The sequence below is a fragment of the Eucalyptus grandis genome, chromosome 5 (genome assembly GCF_016545825.1).
Source record: "Eucalyptus grandis isolate ANBG69807.140 chromosome 5, ASM1654582v1, whole genome shotgun sequence".
Taxonomy (NCBI): Eukaryota; Viridiplantae; Streptophyta; class Magnoliopsida; order Myrtales; family Myrtaceae; genus Eucalyptus; species Eucalyptus grandis.
Genome location: NC_052616.1, coordinates 37,065,847 through 37,075,473, shown reverse-complemented (window position 1 = coordinate 37,075,473; position 9,627 = coordinate 37,065,847). Strand labels below are relative to the sequence as shown.

The window sequence follows — 9,627 nt, the reverse complement described above, 5'->3', positions numbered from 1 at the left end:
CAAGCTCCAAGTCTTGCATTTTGAATGGTGCCCTGAACTTCATGTTTTTCCAAATGTGCTCAAGTCAAAAAATCTTCAAGATCTCAACTTTTTTGTTTGCTCAAAATTTGGAAAATTTCCCGATATTCCACATGAACTCGGATGCCTGAAAAAACTTTCCATACTACATACTGCTATTAAAGAACTTCCTAGATCAATAGAAAATCTTGTCTCTCTAGAGGCAATGAGATTAGATATTTGCAAAACCTCAGCAAGCATTCCATCTAACATTTACAAGTTACAAAACTTGAACTTCAAATCTGCTTTTGGCCCAATCAAGTTTCCAAACCTCATGAAGAATCAATAATCCGTGCATGAAGATGGACTTTCAAATTTAAAGTATTCTTAAGTTCTCAATTGTAATCTGTCCAAAGTAGAGTTTCTTGAGGATCTTTCCTGTTTTCCCTTCTTGAGATGCTTATGTTTGGAAGAAAACAATATTACTAGCCTTCCTACATCCATCAGTAAGCGTGATCGTTTGTCTGTATTGTCAATTAGTTATTGCCGTCAATTACAAGAGATTCCCAAGCTTTCGCCATTTTTAAATTTACTGCTTGCGGATGGGTGCGAATCTCTGCAAACGAATGGACATTTGACTTCAATTGATCGGTGGGTCCATCGAGCATTGACCGTGGTTGATACTGCATCACTTGCCAAGGTTTGATTCTCTCTCTCATACACATAGGTATCAAGGTGTGGAGAATATGTTCAAAACAATGGGTGCTTTTATATTGCAATAGCTGAAAATGCAAAATCAGAAGGTTTGAGAAAACCAAACAAATATAAAGTGATCCTACACTAATATTTATGTAATGAAGGTGGCTAGCATAGTTTTTATGGGAATGATTTTTATCACATGAGACTTCTATCTTAATGCAAACCCGCTGGGATCAATGGATCCCTCCTCATTTATGGAACTCTTTATTCACTAGGATTACTTACTAAACTCAAATTGAATTCTTCTATGGTGCTTTCTAACGGTCTATTTTTGTAACACTTTCTGACAGTCTATTTTTATAACAGTCTTTCTCTTGCAAATTTTGTCTTCCTGGAATGGAGATGTTAGAGTGGTTGCCATCTATTAAAGGGGATTCGTTATCTTTCATGGCTTCAGAGAACTTATATGACAAGTTTCTTGGATTGGTTTTCTATTTTGCTGGTTATAATGTGCCATGGGTGTGCCCCTCCACTCAAATTGAAGCATATTTTAATGGCGAAATGCGGGGTTCACTTTTAAATAGAGCCATTGGTTCCCCATCCAGGTGGCATCTCATAAACTATATTGCACCATCTGACTTATGGGGAGCATTCCATTTTGGTCAAATTGATGGGAGTTATGCACAATTTAAACTTACACTGCAAGAAAGGTGGCTACAATGGGGAATCCGAATAATATGCAAGCAATTAGAGGATGATTTAAAAGCTACGCTCCGAGATCAATAAGTTAATTGATCCAGCTTTCCTCTATGAGGTTGGTCATGACTCAACATATCCAGAAATCGAGAGTTCACATGTGCATGAAGACAACCCAATCGAAATGGATCAACTAAAAAACTTGCAAGAGAGTTCACATATGCTCGAAAACAGCAGTCCGATCGAAATTTGATCTAGATTGTCCACCGAGTTCTTATGAGCACGGATGGTAAAGTGATATCAATGAGAAAACATGAGTGAGCCTCAAGACAAGCGAATCAAGACGATGCTGACTTCCAATTCCCGATGGAGACCCGAATGAGATGGGAACAAAAAACAAGCTTTGGTTGGAAGAATATGGAAACTTGGTAAGGAAGCAATTCGTAGGTGAGTGAACTCCGCTGATCTTGATTACAATGCCTTCTATCTTCTTATTTTCTCGTTTTCTTTTCTCAAAAAGAAACTTTTAAATAGAATTCTGTAATTCTGCCTTCTCTTTTATCTCTTTTCTTTGTTTTTAGTTCTTCATTTTGGCTAAATCCTCTTTTCTCCGCCCTAGGCAAACTTCGAGCTCCACCATCTTCTGCCGGACACCGCAAGCTCTGACAAATGCAAGATCGCCGCTTGCCAGCGGAGGCGACCGACAGAAGAAGTCCCTAGCGAACCGACGGGCGACGGAGGCCAGCGAGCGGAGGCGACGGACTACCGCCGCTGCCGACCGACGCCATGGGAACCGGTGGCGTAGCTTCTTAAGGGGAACGATTCTCTCCTGAGGTTCCTGGCTTCGTGCAGCTTGCTATAGATCGGGTAACGCCTGGCACATCCAGATTGTATAAAGTTGGTGGAATACTTGAGCTGGATTTTGAATTCGATTCGTTTGGTGCTGGAGTTGCACGGGAACTTGAAGAATGCGTGTTGAATTTGTTCAAGAGACATGAATGAGTGTTCTCTTTCGGAAGTTTAGTTTGTGTGATGCTTGGTAGTGAATTCAGTGGTAAGCGACGGCGCACGCTGCAAAATCAGTGACAATCCCTAGAAGGTATAACAATTCTTTCTTTCTTTCTTTTCTTTGGTGGCAATTTATTGAAAGAGGAGGGTGAGTCTAGGTTCAAAGGATGGAGAGAGGGAGAGAGATTTGGGTGCTTTTGAGGTGTCTAGGAAATGCAGATGTATAGTATGTACGTATCATAAAAATGTGCTGAATTGCGAGAAACTCTGATCACTGAGATAGGAATCTGTTGCTAATTTTTTTGAGGTGCTTGAAGGGGCATAGCCATAGAGGAATAAGAAGTGAGTAGCGAGCCACCAGGAAAGGTTGATTGACAGTCACAGCCATCTTACCATTTGTTGACTTTGGCAACTAGGGAGAATTGAAGCCAAATTTATTTGGAGCGTGAGGGTAATATGAACATTGGTTGTGCCCATCAATAACTGGTCAGGTGCTTATTTTCTTTGGCCCTATGTTCTCTAGGTATGAAAAAGCAAAAATCACGAGAAACACAAAGTTTACATTAGTTATTCCGTAAAATAGAGACAAAAGCACAAGAAGCTGATTGTGAGTTCTGATTTGTGAGGCATTTGCAACAGTTTGGGGTTCCCTTTTTATCCTTATCTACCATAGCTTTTATGGAGGAATATGACCTTGAAGTTAAAACTCCTGGAAGCTTCTTGAACTTTTTAAAACCTAATAATGAAACATAAGCTCTCAGGTACCGATGATAACACTAGAATGAGCAACTTGTAGTTTCTCAAATTAGTTGTTGTTTTCACTTTAGTGTAGTTAGAGCTATATCAGTCTAACGGTAGGTGGAATTTGCATCTCAATTAGAGGTTGAGTGTGCGGTGACAGTCATTTCTGGAAGTTTGTGATCAGAACATTATGGAGGACCTATAAGATATTTATCATATAGCTATGAAACATGCATTCATTCCATAAGTAGCTACATATTGATAATGAAATATATCTACTGCTGGCAACTTGATGCTGCTTTCCTCTTGAATTGCCTGTATGCATGCATGCCTTAATGAGATAATTTCTTATTCTTATCCTCATATTGTTTTCTCCAAACAAGTAACAAGACCTCTTTGCTTTTCTTTTATTAGGCGAAACTTGCTTTCGACGGCCTTGAAGTTCCAGTTGGGTAAGAAACTGGTTTTTGGAAAACAGGTGCATTTCAGATATGTTATGTTATTTGCTAATTACGATGATTGGTATTTCAATCTTAATTGGTGAATGATTTCAGATTGTGCTTTATTTGTGTAATACTTTGATTGAACAGCTGTGTGATTGTTGAGGATGGGCATGTTATTGCAGCAAGAAGAAACCCGACTAGTGAGACATGAAATGTATGATTATCAGTACTTCCCCACCCCTTTCTTTAAGTTTTGGCCCAGCAGCACTTTGTTATTGCTCTGGATTGATACCCTCAAATTATCCACTCGTAGTTTATCGTTGATCATTTCATGTTTCTCTCTTAAGTATTTCTTTAATAGATGATAAAACAATATATTGGACCAAATCTGTTAATGAGTGGATTTCTTTATGCATTATTAGGCTATAAAGGGTGATGTTCCCATTATTCTTTCATAAAATATACTGCTAACAATAACTAAAATCTTGCTTTATTATGCCTAATGTTTCACGTTTTTCATTTGCCATTTTTCTGTCTGAAACAATATTACGGTCTTTATTTGCTTTTGTGAAGTTCCTACCACTGTTTTTGTAGGCCTTATGTCAGCTAGACTATTGGTATACTCATTTGGTATAAAAATGCACCGTGAGCATTGTATTGCCTTTTGAGATGTAAGAACCTGCTCCTTGGGACATTTCTTCATACAATGACCATATTTACACATAGTTTAAGCCTGGTTTTTGGTAGAGATCATCTCTTGTCTAATAGTCTATTGCTGTAATCTTTGATAGTTATGTGGTGATGGTACACTGCTATAAATGGCTTTGTGAACAGTAATGAATAGTTGATGCGAAGATTATCTGGCCCTTTTAGTATCTTGTGGAGCATGATAAGAAAAAAAAAAAGGTTCCTTGCTACAGGGGGTATATATGAAAATACTGTTAGAAAAGTTGGAGGTGGCTAATCCGATAAGAAGCTTCTTTTTCCATGTAAGATTTGCAGCAACTTCAAGCAAGCAAAACTTGTTGAATTCACGTATGCCTTGATCAATCTCATATATACTTTCAATCAGTTAGCTTAATGGAGAACACATTTCTTATGGAATGCATTTTCCGAATTTATGTTGAAACTACGCTAAGGGCAACTGTCTCTCTTACAAAGCTCCTAAGTTTGATCTGGTTGTGTTGTTTTCTCCTTGTGCTTTCAAAGGCAACAAGACATGCAGAGATGGAAGCTCTTGATATTGTTTTTGAATAGTGGCAAAGGACTGGATTATTGGCTGCAGAAGTTGCAGAGAAGTTTTCAGTATGCTCTCTTTATGGGACATGTGAACCTTGCACAATGAAAATAAATGGAGGTTTGTGGAACTGATTTTCCATCTTTTCTGACCTTTGCCTTGTCTAAATGGAAGAAATTGGAGTTTCCAGAAGCGTCCAGAAGTCAAGTTTATATTAATTCTTTTTTTCCCCACTTTATTTCCTTTTTTCTTAAATTCTTTATGACTTGTTTGAAATTTCTGTATTCTTTTTATTTTCCCTATACAGTTCTGGGAAGTCCTACTTTTTGAGTGCAGTGAGATTCTTTGATGTCTTTATTGATATTGAGATATAGTATCTTCAAGGATATATGATATTTTAACTATGAGGAAATTATGCTTTCTGATATGCCATGGGCAATGTACTTGATAAAGAAATCTATTTTCCTTCTTGCATAAATGAGAGCATGTGTCTGCTAGATTGTGGCATATGGCTTGTGTTTCTAGTATAATTTTTCATCTGTCTAATGCTGCCATGATCTAACATTTCTTGTTTGAAGCTTCTTCAGAAGTCACCAATTTTTCCCTCAAGACTTTGTTGACATAAAAGTTAAAACGCAGCAAAACAGGATCTGGTCCATTGTGATTGAGCAATACAAAAAGTAGCTAATGTAGATCGTGGACATTGTTTTTCTGTTTAAGGATTAGATTTGAAAGAACAGGCTTAGTTACAGGGGGAAGAAGCAAGAGATTTTTCCTAAGGACGCGTTTAATAAAAAATTTAGGGAAAAAAACAAACCATGAAAACTCTGACTTTGGGGGCTTGAATTTATAGTTATGCTGCTCTTAGTAATCTGATTATGAGTCAAAAGTATTGTGGGAGACATGAACTAGCTCATTGCCTTTCTGAATACAACATCAAGCAAGAGGACTCATCTTGCGGATAAAAGGACCGCCTAGCTCAAAATCCTCCCTTTGGAGCTAAAAAAACTAGCCCTAATTATCACATAGTTTCATGATAGAGAGAATGAGACTGTTGTTATAATGGTGAGCATGGTTCATATGCAAGGTTTGGAATTTATAGCTGATTGAAACCCATCCTAGCCAATACTAGTAAACAAGTCATCCACAAATCTTCTCTTAATCAGATCACTGGTGCCAAGATCTCTCTGAACAGAAGTTGCCCATCCATATTAAGAGCCTCGAAGTATCACCCTGTTTACAAAGTGTTGTTTGTTCTTCAAGGACATTAGGTTTTATGTTGAAGAGAAATTATAGAACAACCCGAAGGCATTGTTGAAGCAAAACAATTTAAGCCATAGTTACCCCAAACACACCTCCTTTAAATCTGATGCAAGAATTTTGCCAAGGTCAACGCGACTTAGTAGAGTCTAGTTAATGTCAATTGAATCAAATGGTACACCTCACAGATAATTTGCTTGCATGAGAAGCTATTTCCTGGAGTAGGCATTTAGCAAAATTGATATTCTTAGGACCAAAATGTATACTTCCTAAGTTAGACACATTCCTTTATCAGCAAATTTGTTTTTGGTCAGATAGTACCTTCTTTTGCAAAGTGCTTTATCAATTAGTCTACTAAATTATCTCCAGCATGATATTTGGACATGTTTTGCAAATGGAATCTGTCTCTGGATTCAAGTTGATGAGCAATCTAACAATGCAGAATCATCGGAAATATTGGCTGGTTTCCACATAAATTTCATCTATGTTACCCATTTCAAGTGTCTGCCTAATTTATGAATGTTTCCAACTTTTTTTGTTTCTCTTGCAGTAATGGAAATTCTGGATCAAAGGGTTTCAAACGTTGTGGAGGTATAATGGCATCAGAAGCAATTCCTCTTCTGCGAGATTTTTATGAACAAGGAAACTCTAATGGTATGAACGGCAATCAACCATTTTAATTAATTGAATTGTCTGTTTGAAAGAATGTTATGATACTGTTGTTAGCACCTACTTACATGAGATAACTTGAGGAAGATGATAGTTCTTTTTCAATGGACCCATGGTTAATTACACTTTTTAAGAGGCTTCTATGAACATAGTAAAGCAAATCTATTTTTCGAACCAAAGTTTACCTTTTCCATCAATAAAGTTGAGCAGTGTGTCTGCTAGCAACATCTTCCTGAAAGACAATTCCTCGGAATAAGTTCTCTTTTAAACTCAAATACTGTGGTCTTCCTCGCCATCATCCTCTTCCATAGTGATTAAAAAGAATTCGGGAAGCCTCTTTCTATTTGTACTGTTTGACCAATTCTCTCAAATAGCTGGAAAGAATTGTTGCTGGGCCTCTCGGTGATTGCATATTATGCTGAACAACTCTCTCTCTCTCTCTCTCTCTCTCTCTCTCTCTCTCTCTCTCTCTCTATAGATCGTTTGCTGCAGTAAAGATATATTTCTGTATCCTTACATCCCAGATAAATAAAGTTGGCCCAGTGGAATGTCATGTAATGACAAAAGGGTTGATGAAATTGCAAGCATCCATCAAGGATAAGGTGTTTATTTTGAGATCATAAGTACACTTATCCAGACCGACGCTAAGAGTGTTTGGCTATTTAATGATTGCTATGAATATGTGTAGAATTTGCCAAGGAAACAAAAGGTAGAGTTTTAGATGCCCCGTCTCTCTTTTTGCCAATTTTCAGATCCCCTATTTATCACATGTAGCTTTCTTGTAGATTGGGTATTCAGCCAGATTGTCATTTGAGAAATGGGACATCATGTCCTTGGTTAAAGGAAAAGACAAGGTTTAGTATCTTAATAGCTGAGAACTCTTTGATTAGACTCATTTGAGAGAAATATCTTCTTCCTTGATCCCTATCATGGATTGCTATACATATATGGTTCTTGGTTGAGCAATTCTTCAATAAGAGCTCTTCAGTTGCAAATATTTTAAAATCTGATCAGATCATAATCTTTACATGCATCTGAGATAATTAGTATGCTTTGGAAACTCATTGCATACAGAAAACATGGCCTTGAAATAATTTGTCTTTGTAATGATAAAATCAATTTGGTTCATGTTTCTTCTCTGTTTTGTAGAACCCTTTTCCAAGAATATCATTTCTCTTCGCCTTTATTCCCCTTCTTTTCCATCCATTTTCTACTAATGACATTGTGGAATCTATGATTTGTTTAAGTATCTTATAGATATGCTGAATGCTAATATTTGGTTTTCAGCTCCAAAGCCTCAGGTCACGATGGGTAAATCATGCTTCTCATTGGATATGCCTGCATTGATTCATCTTGTTGACCACTCTCATGCCTTTGCACAATTAGGTAAGACCTTTGAACTTATGATTCCTTTCTTTTATGAACATTATGTACATCGGGTATACTAATATGATGCATCTCTGCTGCATATCGAATGATTATATCAGTTATTCATGCATTCAACTAGTGTCTACATGGTGTGACCTTTATATCATAGGTTGTGTCTGATTAGGGCGCTGTGGCATTGTTTCTTGCTGTGACAGTTTGATATGATGCTCACGTTAAGATCGAGTATACCTATAGCTACAGCTTTCCTCATATGATTGTAGTCAATCACAATGAGGAAGAAGCTAAGTCAGTGCTCTTCATTCCCGCTTCTTGGTTTATTCTGATCATATTGTTCATTGTTCTTATTCCAGTTAGTTAAGCCGTTCATTTGACTATAAGCTAGGTCAAACTTTCACTTCAAGGTAGTTCCCATTCTTGAGGTGAACTTAGCAACATAACTTTTGAACTATAGTTTTGTGATAAAGCGCAAATCTGGATGAGACATTATTGGTGCTGGTTTTAGCATAGTAAGATTCTCTCTAGTTTGTGATATGGCAGAAACAACTAGTGTTAATTATTTTGTCTCAAGATTTTAAAACATTTTAGAAACAGCCCTTTAAGTGTAGAGACCCGTGTAAATGTTATTAGCATCCAATAAAATGTCTTCTTATGATTCCATGCACTTTGATAGACAATGCATGTGCCATTTACTGCTTTTCTAATCACAGAATTTCATCAAGGAATCCGAGGAAGGAAGTGTGATGCATGTCCAGATCAGTTTTTGCCCAGATGTTCATGTGTTTACAGAGGGTTGCAGATGTGATCACAAGCGATTTCATGCTTGAACTTGATTGTCAGATTGTTTAGATAATTTTACGGCATAAACCTGTGTAGGCATCAGTTTTCTTCTGAGGTTACTTTTTGTCATCTATATATTCTGTGATGGAGTTTGATTTGAGTTTTTCTAACTTTGAGATAATTCTAGGCGTGCTATTGATAATTCTGAGATTTATAGTTCTAGACTATGTCCTATGTGATCCCTAACATGATAGAAGAGGCAAAGGATATGCATGTGTTTTTGCATGGATTTCACTGGATTCAAGTTTCCTAGTTATACCAATTATGTCCTAAATACTTGAATTTATACTATTGATGAGTCTATTAATGTCTTGATTGTTATCGACTTTAACTTTCATATTATTGTGAGAAAATCAGTGATTTGATAGGTCGCATGGTGACCATGATAGGTTGATGCCTCTTTTCTTCTGGTAATAAGAAGTCGAAATTTGAGTTTTCTTTTTTAAGTGGTAATGATTATATCATAATCAATTCTAGTAAAACACTAGAAATACCAAAACATTTGCCTGCAAGACCCACAATCTAAAACGAACAGGAAGATGGTAATTTTGGATCATAGTCTGTTATATATTCTTATAAATTTGGCTAATGCTAGAAAAATAGATAATCAATCATGTATGAGTGCGATCGACCGACAAGAAGCCGAAGTCA

General features: G+C 37.0%; 1 long non-coding RNA gene across 14 annotated transcripts; it reads left to right on the top strand.

Annotated features, from left to right (window-relative positions):
- Positions 1 to 2,429: 2,429 nt before the first annotated feature.
- LOC104444728 lies at positions 2,430 to 9,267 on the top strand. 14 transcript variants are annotated; one of them, XR_005550754.1, is made up of 8 exons: positions 2,430 to 2,491; positions 2,718 to 2,923; positions 3,556 to 3,619; positions 3,732 to 3,798; positions 4,794 to 4,941; positions 6,632 to 6,735; positions 8,038 to 8,136; positions 8,847 to 9,267. It is a non-coding gene; the product is annotated as an uncharacterized LOC104444728 (long non-coding RNA). The 14 variants fall into 14 exon arrangements; XR_005550752.1 differs by having other exon boundaries at positions 2,708 to 2,923; XR_005550756.1 differs by lacking the exon at positions 2,430 to 2,491 and adding an exon at positions 4,179 to 4,255 and having other exon boundaries at positions 2,602 to 2,891; positions 3,556 to 3,593.
- Positions 9,268 to 9,627: the final 360 nt, after the last annotated feature.